The sequence below is a fragment of the Staurois parvus genome, unplaced genomic scaffold (assembly GCF_062004578.1).
Source record: "Staurois parvus isolate SC_StPar_1 unplaced genomic scaffold, SC_StPar_1.0 ptg000155l, whole genome shotgun sequence".
NCBI lineage: Eukaryota > Metazoa > Chordata > Amphibia > Anura > Ranidae > Staurois > Staurois parvus.
This window is the reverse complement of record NW_028317951.1, coordinates 30,152,258-30,164,604: the sequence shown is the minus strand read 5'-3', so window position 1 is coordinate 30,164,604 and position 12,347 is coordinate 30,152,258. Positions and strand designations below refer to the sequence as shown.

The 12,347-nt window shown below is 42.8% G+C and overlaps 1 protein-coding gene across 16 annotated transcripts in view; it reads left to right on the top strand.

Moving 5' to 3' along the window:
- DLG1 (discs large MAGUK scaffold protein 1) overlaps positions 1–12,347 on the top strand; it is a 321,932-nt gene that overhangs the window by 1,350 nt on the left and 308,235 nt on the right. The gene's annotated exons all lie outside the window — the stretch shown is intronic.

Genomic DNA, 12,347 nt, shown 5'->3' with positions numbered 1-12,347 from the left:
ATTTTTTGCGCTATAAACAAAACAGACCGACAGTTTTGAGAAAAATCAATTTTTGACTTTTTGCTAGAAAACATATCCAATAAATTAAAAAGATCAAATTTCTTCATGAATTTAGGCCAAAATGTATTCTGCTACATGTCTTTGCTACAAAACAAAAAAACCGAATCCATATAAATTGGTTTACGTGAACGTTATAGTGTCTACAAATGGCGGTGTATATATACTAGAGTTTTCTTTATTATACAAGTAATGGCGGTGATCAGCGACTTATAGCGGGCATTCTGACACTGGGTGGGATCTAACTGCCACTGACATCTCAGTGACACTAATACAGTGATCTGTGCTAAAAAAAAGGCACTGAAACTACTAATGACACTGGGCAGGAAGGGGTTAACATCTGGGGTGATCAAAGGGTTAAGTGTGCTGTTTTACTAGGGAGACATGCTGCTGTGTATTTCTCTGCTGTGCATGTGCTCTACTATAGGGCGGTGGGCAAGCGGTTAAAGAAGTAGTAAACACCACTTGGTCACCTGCACCCACAGGTAGGATTCTAATAAAGCTTGCTTGTAGGTACAAGGAATTACTCCTATGAAATATTTACTATTTCTGCAGTTGGAGATGTCACCAGTAAATACATGCTGCACTCTGAAGTAAGGGCACACCGAATGTGCCTCCAGTCCAGAGCGCCTTGCCACAACCGTGATTCTGTGCACATGCGCGGAAGTGACGTCATCATGGCTTGGCCATTTAGACGGCTGGAGCTTGCAAACCTGGAAGGTGATGAAGGAAGCACTGTCAGTGGTGACGGCACACCACTGGAGGTATCTCTTTTGCAGGCAAGTCGGTCATAATGTGCTAGTATGCGGTACATCCTAGCACATTATGCCATTAACTTGCAGGGGGACAGTTTTTTATTAAGACTTTACTACCACTTTAAAAAAGGATGTTATACTTACCTGATCTGTGCAACAGTCCCTTATCTCCTCCTCCCTTTTTTTTTTTGGACTTGCCAGTGCTCTCCACACCTCCTTTCCTGCTATGTGCTGAGGGGCACCCGAACTGGCATGCTCCCGAGCCAGGCTTTGTGTGTCTACAGACAGCTATGCAGCTTGGCCATATCCCCTGCTTCCTCCTAGTAGGATTTGATTGACAGCAGCTGGAGCCTATGGTTCCCACTGCTTTTGGAGTCTCCCGTGAGACCAGGAAGAGGGAGCAGACGGGAGAGCACTGTATCGATGGAGGAGCCATTTAAGTGTTTAGGTATGGGCAGGACACAACAAGTAGTGGGACATTTTTTACATTGATGCAGGGAATGTATTAAGGAAAAAAAGCATCTAGACTTTGGAACCAGTTTAACAAAAAATGTACATAGGATATGGCAGCATTGCCTGCTGAATACCTGGCACCCACACTTCTTTTCCCTCTGAAAAGCAAACCACCATAGACCACCTTTTCAGAGGATGTAAGAGATTGCCTCCCGTGTGAGCCGTAATCTGAGAAATCTAACATTTCTCAAGTTGTCTTCCAGGACAACCCATGGGACGCAGAGCTCCACCCACTGGTCCAAGACATGTTAACTCCCACCACTTAAAAGGCAGTCCACCAGGCTTTCACCTCAGTTTTCTTGTTTCCTCCAGATGGGGAGTTAACATGTTGCCTGTCACTGGAACAGGGGGTGATGGGTAAAGGCCCATTCATAACAGCTGTTTGCATTACTGCCAGGCCACTGGTGTGCGCTGTAATGTGTTATTAGAATGCATTCGATTGTTTACCTTTTTTTGTAACTTTATTGAAATGTCACAAAATTATGTTTCATTCTTCTTTATGCACTGCAACGCATTGGGATGCGCTGTGATGTTTGACAAACAATTCCATAAAAAACACAGCGTGTCCTACTTTTTTTTTTTTTCCTCCATTACACACCAGTACAATGCTGTGGTGTGAACTTAATAAATGGGACATATGGCAGTTTACCTTGTCTGTGTATTGGGACTGTGTTGGGTAAGGCTGCCTGGTGGGAGTGTGAATGTACCTACATTTTCTAATGGGGACACTTGTTACCATTACGGCATCTTCTTTGTAGCAATATGCACTTTCTATTGGACAGGAAGTGATAGGAAATCTGTCCAATGGGACAGATGTGGCATAACACCCAAGAGGAGTTCAAACCATGCCATACTAAATCCAAAACTGAAGGAGATTTTTTTTTTTTTTCTTGTTAGAGATGCTGCTCAAATTTAGGCTCCATGCACACTAGTGTTTTTTTCAGTTTCTAGAAATTCTTATATTTTTTTTCTATTCCTAATATCCTGTGTGTCCATGCACACTATTTTATGCTAGAAGCATTTTTCGACTTGAGCATTAAAAATTGTGTCCTAAACGCTACAAAAATGGTTTTTAAATTTTCTTCATGTACTCTAAAAACGTTAATAAAACTCTTGTAAACACACTATGCTATTATCAGCCTTTTTTCATCCAGTGTTTTTTCTCTAGCAGTTTTTGAGCTTATAAAAAATACTAGTGTGCATAGAGCCTTCTAATTGTGTCTAATGGATGCAAATGGACTAAATGCTTATTAAGAGATTTTTTTTTCTTTGTAACACTCTTCGCTCTACTATGGTCTCCAGTTATACATAGCTGCATTTTGAACTGACTAGTTTAGAACGAGTTTGTTTTCTTTCAAGTGGTCAAATTGTATCATTTTCTAAGCATGCCTGATTTTATTTATTTATTTTTGGTAGTGAAAGTTTTACAAACATTTCTTTAATTTCTTACTGTGATGCAAGCATTCTGTGGCAGTTCTTAGTGTGTCTGGGTAAACATTGTGTAGCCAAACAAGTTCTTCATGAAGCTACAAAGCTATTACAGTGTCAAGTCTTTTTTGCACAAGGCTGTACTTCAAGAAATGTGAAAACTAGTTGTTTGCAGGAGAATTGACCAGAGATGTGGATGTTGTCTAAAAACTCTATGCAGGTTTTTGGGGGGTTTGAGTTGTGAAACAGAAAACCACTGTTTGTAAGGCTCCATTCACATCTATGAAGTTTTTTTATTTTTTTTTGTCTGTTTTTGTAGTGCCTTTCGCAATTGGTTTTTGCATTTTTCTACATGCATTTACTGCTTTTTGCTTTTGAAGTCCCTGGCCCTTTCCAAAAAACACAGTAGCTCAGGAAAGCATAGATGTGAACATGTTCCATAGGAAACCATGTTAAATGGATTGTAGTGCGTGTTTGCAAAAAGCACTAAAAAATACATTGTTGTGAATGGAGCCTTATAGTTCATTCCCTGCTTATTAGGACTCCTTCACACCAGTTTGCATGCTAAAATGGGCTAGTTCAGTTTGCAGGCTGGTGTCTGATGTGTATCAGCAGTAAGGGGTTGTGCCTTGCAATGCTAAAACTCAAGGCACTGTTTACTTTCTTTTCTTTTAAAATTTTATAGAAACACCACAAATATTTCACTCATCTGACTGTACACTGCAGTGGACTTGTGGTGAAGTGAGATGTCTAAAAATGCAAAATCTGCACAGGGGTGTGAAAATTAAAAAAAAAAAAAATACTACTTGTCCAAGGACTAAATGGGAGGGTCCCAATCTCCTTGTCCCTCATGACAATCTACTTGTCTTGATTAAAAAAAAAAACAAAACAAAAACATTTTAACAAAAGCTGTACTTAAGTCTGAGGTGCTTTTTTATGAATGGCAATGGCTTTTAAAAACAAAAGGGGCTTTATGGTGACTTAAACTTTTAATGTTTTTAACATTGTTTATATCCTACTCGCCTCCCTGCCTATCACCAGCACAACACCTGGGAAATAGCAGGGAGAGGAGAGACCTTGCAGTGTGACCAGCACTGATTGGGTGCTCATCAGGTATGGGGAGTATTGGGCTCTTAACGCTAAGATCTCAACGTATCTGCTGAGCAAGTAAATAAGGTGCTGGCTCCAGTGAGAGGGAAAAAAAAAGTTATTCCCTCAGTTTACCCTTGCACATGGAAACACTGGGGTGCCAAATCAGCCTCTGGTTTCTGCTTCATTAAAGGATAAGTTCATCTTTTAAGAATAAATAAATGGACATTTTTTTTTTTTTTTTTTTGCTGGTAAAAAAAAAATGTGCATTTAAATTTTTTTTTTAAGCAGCCTGTAAAGCATTGTATCAGCGATCAGAAGACCACTGGTGCCATGCAGGACTTCTGCAGACTGTCAGTGTAATCTGTCTGATCGTACAGGCAGGCAGTTTCACACTGACGGGAAGAATCAATGAACTGCCACAGTGCTCAACAGGTCCATTGAGAACTACAAGCTGAAATCCGCGAAGGATGTTGGTACTCCTAGTTGATTAATTCACAGAACTTTGAATGATGTGGGCGGAGCCCCGCACATCCACGCTTTTTTAAAAAAGTGAAAGGTGGTATGGGGAACTTCTCCCGTTACTGCTGTCACACAGAGGCAGCAGATCGCCGAGCCACTGCCAGAGCAAGAACGTTTTACATGTTCCACCCTAAAACAGGTGGAACATGTTCCCAAAGGTGAACTTTTATCTTATCCCTTTTGCTGCTGGAGCCCTTTTTTGGGTTTTGTGTACACATATAAACAATCATTTTAGCATGCCAAGAAACAGAGGGCGCACAGGCGTAGTGCATTACCTTTAAAAAATGGGTTTATTGTATAAAAAGTGATATACTCACAAAAGATAAAAATCAAAGGCACATCATATGAAATAGAATGGTCCAGTCTCCCTGGAAGGTGTCTTGTAGGGAACTATATACCTCCAAATGGCTGAAGCGTTTAGAGGCTAAGCCTCTTCCTCAGCGTCTTTGATTGGCTCATGGGGACAAGGGCCTCTTCTCCAGAACCCTGGGCTGTGGTTGTGGGGATCTGCAGGCGGGGGACTTATCAGAATCTGGAAGCCTCCTTTAGCAAGGGGGCCCCCAGATCCCTAACCCCCCCCCTTGTGAATGAGTATGGGGCACATGGTAACGCTACCCATTCACAAAAAAAAATGTGTGTGAAAAAGACAGGAGACAGTCTTTGACAAGTCCTTTATTAAAAGAAGGAAATAAAAGAATGTCCCCTGAAGTAGATCCAACGTCAATCAGGAGGCCTGCTGCTGCCCCGAAAAAAAAACAAAAAAACTCTGCCCCCGACGCTGGCTCCTGGCTGTCTGACTGCTCCGCTGGCTTGACGGTTCTTAAATATATAAGGGGCGGGGCCACTCTGTGACACCACCCATGTGACATCGACCGGGGCATGCTGGGTCAATGATGTCATGCGGGGGCACATACATGACGGCTCCGCCCCTTATATATTTAAGAACTGTCAAGCCAGCGGAGCAGTCAGACGACGGGATTCTCATTCACGGGGGGGGGGGGGGGGCAGGATTTGGGGTCCCCTTACTAAAGGAGGCTTCCAGATTCTGATAAGCCCTCCGCCCACAGATCCCCACAACCACAGCCCAGGGTTGTGTGGAAAATGCCCTTGTCCCCATCAATATGGGGACAAGGTGGTTTGGGGGCAGGGAGCCCCTGTGCCCCAGAGCACCCCTGCATGTTGAGGGCATGTGGCCTGATATGGTTCATTGGGGGGGGGGCACTCGCTTGTGTCACCTCCCCCCCCCCCACTTTCCTGACCTGCCGGGCTGCATGCTTGGATAAGGGTCTGGTATGGCTTGTGTGTTTTAATTTTGGCGTGGGGGTTCCCCTCAACATCCACACAAGTTCCGAAGGGCTTAGTATGGATGGAGGGGGGGGGGACCCCACGCCTTTTGTTAAATTATTTTTTGATTGCCAACAATTTTTTTTTTTTTTCTTTTTTTTTTTTACATTCAGCTGTTAGTGGGGAACACCACTGATGGCTTATAGGTTGTTATGGACTCGGCGGCCACCCATTCCTTAACAACCCATGATAGTACTGACAGATACAGTACATACCGCATGCCTGGACCACTACTTAATTGCCGCATGCATTTAATTATTTATTTCCATTTGTGAATTGACTTCACATGTCTTTCAAATCACACCTGAAATCGGCATGTCATCTGACTTTGAAATCGTGCCACTTCAAAGTCGCATGATTTCAAAGTCGGGCTTGATGTGAATAGGGTATCAACGGGCCAAAAATGGCTGAAAAAAATGGATGTAAACGCACCCGTTCTTTCTTTGAAAAAAAAAAATGTGACTGAACTGGTGAAAAATAATGGAACGCCTTTGTGAAAGGACACTAAAGTTCCTTTTTAGGGCAGAAAAAGCCAATAACCCATAATTGCCCATTTGTTTAGTAAATTATAACAGATGAGGTTGTACCAAGTAAATAGGTACTCAGTATGTCAATTCTTAATTTGCGTTTGCTCATGAAATGGCGACAAACTTTAGTACCCTATTTTTTTTTTTTATTTATTTTTTTTTTTATAGGGGACACTTTTAAAGCCTCCTATAGGTCATCAATTTAATGGTATTGAGCAGGTCTAGTACTAGAAAAATTCTGGCGGCACTCGCAGCACCGATCCCGGGCCTGCAGATAAGCAAGCGGAGTCCGGGGTTCATGAGGGAAGTGCGCATGTGCGTGGGCCAAAAAACATAAGGAAACCTGCCGTTTGCCCTCAGCAGGCTAAATGGGGAGAAAGAATACCTGCTTGACGCCCAGAACTACATGTCTTGGGCGATACAAATTGTGCATCTCTGTTGCATTTTTATGCTTTGTGCTGCAACCCATCTCAACACAGTGCTGCAGTGTGAACAGGGCACATAGAAAACAATAGTTTCTATGGGATTGATTTACTAAAACAGAAGCACTCAGAATCTGGTACAGCTGTGCACGGTAATCAATCAGCTTCTAACTTCAGCTTTTTCAATTAAGTTTTAACATTGGTTTCCATGTAGAGCTGCACCACATTTTGCACTGTGCAAATTATTGTAGGTCGGGGCACATGGTGTGAATGAGCCCTTACACTTGTCTGGTAAAATTGCTTAGATGGCAGTGAGCATCTAAGGAATTAAAACTGGTTCAGATGTTTGTATGTATTCTCAAAAGGTTTGCGCTCCTGGCTCTTTTTTTCTGTCTGTATTTTCAAAAACCTGCAAGATTGAAACTGCATTCATATTCCTGCTAAAACGGTTGCTGGTTCTTGGTGGAGTCAAAAAAAAGAAAATGATTTAATCCTTTCATTGCCTGGTTCCTTGACATCTTAAAGTGATTCTAAAGGTGTGTTTTTTTTTTTTTTTTTTTTTTTTAAGAAAAAATAACAAACATGTCTATACTTACCTGCTGTGTTCAGTGATTTTGCACAGAGCAGCCTGGATCCTCCTCTTCCTCTTCCTCCTCCTCCCCCCCACAGGCTCTCCTGTTCCCTCCCTCCTGTCTGGTGCCCCACAGCAAGCAACTTGCTATGGGGGCACCCGCTGCTTCGTGTGTCCATTCACAACTATTGGCTCAGCTAATGAGAAGAGGGAGTCCCGGAATATTGGAGACTTCAGTGCACATCGTTGGATCAAGAGGGGGTTTAGATGAGTATTTTGTGGGGTGGGGAATGCTGCACACAGAAAGATTTTACCCTCATGCATAGAATGCATGAAGGTAAAAAAATCTTGAGCCTTTAGAACCACTTTAAATTGGTTATAAAAGGTAGACATTCTCTACTTTAATGCATTCCCTGCATTGCAGGAAAAAAATGTCCCACTAGTTGTATCTCTCCCTCACCTCACTTTATTCTTAACTAAATCCTATCTTGATCTAGTGCTAGGTGTAACATGTCTTGAAATTTTGTGACAGCTAGCGGGGATTCCTCCCCCCCCCCCCCCCTCCCGCTAGCTGTCATAATTTAAAAAAAACAAAATTGCCTTCGTCACTCATTTACAGTATTCATTACATAGGTTGAAAAAGACACTAGTCTATGCAGTTCATGTAAAAAAATCCTATCCCTTATCCCTGTATATTGTGCTCGCTAAGATGCGCAAGTTTTTTTTTTTTTTTTTTTTTAAACTATCAATACTTCCTGCTGACACCACTGATTGTGCAGGTGAGTTCCCCATCCTTTCCGCCCTGGTAGTGAAAAACCCCTTGCGCAGTGTAAGGTTAAACCGCTTCTCCTGTTTCATTCAGTGGCCCTGCATCTTCTTGTACTCCCTGAGAGTGAATAGTTTATTCCTAATGTTAGAATCACCATCTGTCCAGCTCAAGTACATCCTTTCTGAGGACTGGTGACCAGAACTGGACGGCATACTCCAAATGTGGTCGAACCAGAGTTTTATAAAGTTGCAGGATTTTTTTATTTTTTTTTCTCTGGAGCAAATACCCTTTTTTATGCAGGCTAATATTCTGCTTGCTGCAGATTGGCATTGCATGCAATTGCTGTACCTGAAATCTACTAGGAGTCCCAGAATCCTATTCTATCCTAGATTTCCCCAGAGGTTCTCCCCCTTGTGAGTAACTTGCATTCATTTCTTTAGCCCCCAGATGCATTACTTTAAATTTTTCAATATTAAACCTCATTTACCATTTAGTTTCCCACTTTTTTTTTTTTTAAATTAGGTCTTGTAAAGTTTCTCTATTGTGCTATGAAGGTATGGCCTTGCTTATTTTTGTATCGTCAGCAAACACTGAGATTGAGCTATTTATGCCAACCTCTGTCACTTATGAATAAATTAAATAGAATTGGTCCAAAGGACAGAGCCCTTGAGTACCCCACTTACCACTCCAGACCAGCCTGAGTACACGCTATTAATCGCCATCTCTGTAACCAGTTTTCTATCCATGTACAAACCCTATGGTCCATGCCTGCAGACCTCAGTTTGTAAACTAGGCATTTCTAGGGGACTGTATCGAATGCTTTTGCGAAATCCAGATATACCACATCTACCGCCTTTCCTTTTAGCTAGATGGCAGCTCACGTCCTCATATAATGTTAATAGATTGTTTTGGCAAGAACGACCTTTCATAAAGCCTTGCTGATTACTGCTAATCAGACTATATTCATCAACAAAATCTTAAATATAGTCCCTTATCCCTTCCAAGAGTTTTTACGTACCATTGATGTTAGACTGACTGGCCTGTAGTTTCCAGGTACCTAACCCTCTTGTATTGAACTGCATTGTTGCTGTATTGTCTCCCGTTATATTGTAAAGCGCTGAGCAAACTGTTGGCGCTATATATATCCTGTATAATATATATCTCTACTTTTTTTTTTTTTTTTTGAAATATTGGTACCATGTTGGCCCTTTGCCAATCTGTTGGTACCATTCCTGTCAGTCAGATCATAGCCAGGCCATTATTCATTATTTTAATGAACAGCATACGAAGATCTTTGAGAACTCTCGGGTGTAAGCCATTTGACCGTGGTGATTAATTTTCGTTAAGCTTTTAAAGCTTTTTTTCGGACACTGGCTTCTGTAAGCCACTGGGGTACATTCTATGATTCTTTCCTAATGATACAGACATGGTTACTATACCCCTACTTTTCTTTAGTAAAGCTAGTAACTGAGGATAAGAATGTATTTAGTACATTTGCCTTCGCCTTATTTATAACCAGCTTCCCTTCATCATTCTTAATGGAGCCAATATATTCTGTCCTTTTTTTGCTTTTTTAATTTTAATATATTTGAATAATGTAACTTTTTTTTTTCTCTACTCTCCTCCGCTATGCATCTCTCATGGTCTTATCTTAGCCACCCTGATTGTGTTCTTTCATTTCTTATTGAAATGCCAACAAAGACCTCTCTGCCTTTATATTTTTTAAAGGTAATTTTTTCTCTTTAATATGTTTTTTCATATTAAAGTTTAGCCACCCAGGTATAATCTTAACTCTATTTGTTGCCTATTGTAATGCACTGGTTAATACCACTAATTAATATGTTCCTAAAGTACCCCCATTTTTCCTCAGTGTTAAATGTTTCTAGGATTTGGTCCCAGTTAATATCTTGAAGTATTGAGTGTAGCTTAGTAAAGTTGGCTCTTTTAAAATTGTGTTCTTGCATTGCCCATGTACCTCATTTTTACTATGTTTTATGTTGAATGTAATTATCCTGTGATCACTGCTTCCTAGGTTGTCCCTTATTTCCATATCTGCGACCAGATTTGTGTCATTTGTAATAGGTTCAGCAATGCATTATTTCTAGTTGGGGCATCCACCAGTTGGCACAAGAAGTTGTCCTATAAGACGAATTTGCTTTGAATCTAGGAGCCATCTAAAAAAGTTAGCAGCCAGGTGGGGAGGGGCAGTGGAATGGGGCAGCAGCATCACGGGAGAGGAGCAGTGGGACAGGAGGGGGAAGCATCATAGGAGGGGGAGCAGGTTGACGGTTGGGGGGGTGGGGGGGCAGTGTGACAAGTGGGGGCAATGTGACTGCTTTCATCTGTCCAGTTGTGGCCCCTGCAGATGGTGTCGATGGAGATAATCTGGTGCCAGGAGGGGTGGCCTGGTTGTTGTGGGTCGCTGGGGGGTTGGCTTTGTGCTGGAGGTGGGGCTGTCTGCTGTCACACAGGTGGCGGGACTTGGTGTCCCCGCTGACTCTGGTCCTCCAGTGGGGAGCACCACTACAGTGAAAGGCAGCATTGACCGGCATCGGTGTGTGGCTGGACGCCCTCGGAGCACTCGTCCAGTGGTATGGATGGGGTGGTCGGTGTGGGAGGCCATGTCCTCCGCTCCATGGGCTCTCCGGCAGGGGTGCCTCTGTGGTGGGGGGCGGGCCTGTGGTTTTTCCGGGGGGCAGTGCGGCTTTTGCTGGGCTGTCCAGGACTCTGAGCTTCACCTGGACTGTGTACAGGGAAGGATGGAGGAGACTCAAAGGGTCCCGGAACCCTGGGGAGAGAAGCCGGCCAAGGATGCGGGGTGGGCTAGCGGGGGCTCAGGCGCCAGGACGTAGTTTCTGGTCACCATGGCGACCTGGTGTCTAGGAATTGTTGAGCCCTGCTGTAAGACATTTAAGAAACGATGAGCTGAGCTGTTCCTTCTGCCCAATCAATATCTAGATGTTGCCCTACCTCGTCACCATTTCTACCTGTGGTCGAACAGGAGGTCAAACGCCTTTTCATCATGTTAGGGGGCCTGTAGCATACCCCCACTATTTTCCCTCCTGTTACTTCTTTTTGAAGTGGGCCTCCGCCTTTCCCCTTGCCCTGTTTGCAATGTCGTCCCTCGTTAACCTGTAAATCGTTCTAAATATACAAGGCCCACCCCTCCCCCTCTTCTACCCTCCCTGTCCCTCTGTTACAAAGGATACCCCTGGATAGTTGCCAGCAAGTCATATAAGCTGTCAAACCAAGTTTCTGATATTCCCACAAAGTTTAAATCCTCCTCTTGTATTCGCAGCTCCCATCCTCTATTTTGTTAGCTAGGCTTCTGGCATCTGTGTATATGCCTCTCAGTTTTGTACAGGCTCATAATATTTCTTGGTTGTTCTGTGACTGTAATATGGTTTTGCCAACCCACTTTCTCATGGTATAGGTATTATAGTTATATACCCCTCTGACCTGCGCTCACTGCCAGCTGTTTCCTCTGTTTCCCCCCAACCCCCCCTCCCGCTGTAAATGATAACCCTACAAGTTCAGACAGCCTTTTCTGCTGTCGGCTTGTAGTTCTCAAATTAAGGGCACACAGATACACTGACAGGTCTCGAGGAGACCTTCATGGCATCAGCGATTTGCGGATTGCTAGTGCAATCCTTTAGAGGCTCCTGAAACAAAAAATAATAAATGCACTTTTTTTTTTTTATCTGCAAAATAGAACTTTTCCTTTAAGTAATCTAGGTACTTAGCTTGTTGCAGTAAACAGAGGTTTACGAAGAGAGCTTTTGGGGCTGCCATAGATGATGTCTGATTGCTTTCCCGGTTGGTAATTGTTTAAAAGTCAGACAGCCAGGCAACTAGTGTTTTTTTTTTTTAGAAGGCAGTTGATAATTGAGTTTGTTTTGCTCCACCTAAAAAATATAAGATGCTTATACAGGACAAAATGGTTAATGCTCCTCTCTTGGCTAACCAATCCTGAACTTTTTTTAACCTCAAAGGCTGCTGGGACTTGTAGTTTTCCCATTCACAGAATGCTGTGAATGAATGATGTGGCTGGGTGGGCGGAGCCCACTCTACCACATATTTTCTTTTAAAATTGTGACAGCGGGGGAGAAAAAGATCCCCTGCTAGCTTTCACAGCGGGGATCAAGGGGGGGCAGGCAGGTCAGATCGTAACGTTCTACTCTGAGTATGGGTGTAACATGTTACGAAAGGTGAACTTATCCTTCAAAAACTGAGAAGTGCTCAGATCAGAGTTCTTCAGGGTTTATGTTGTGCAGCGAAGAATAGGGGGGGCTTAGGTCAGATGTCCCAATTCTGCTAATCATGTAAATGTTCAGAAAGTGACAACCCAGC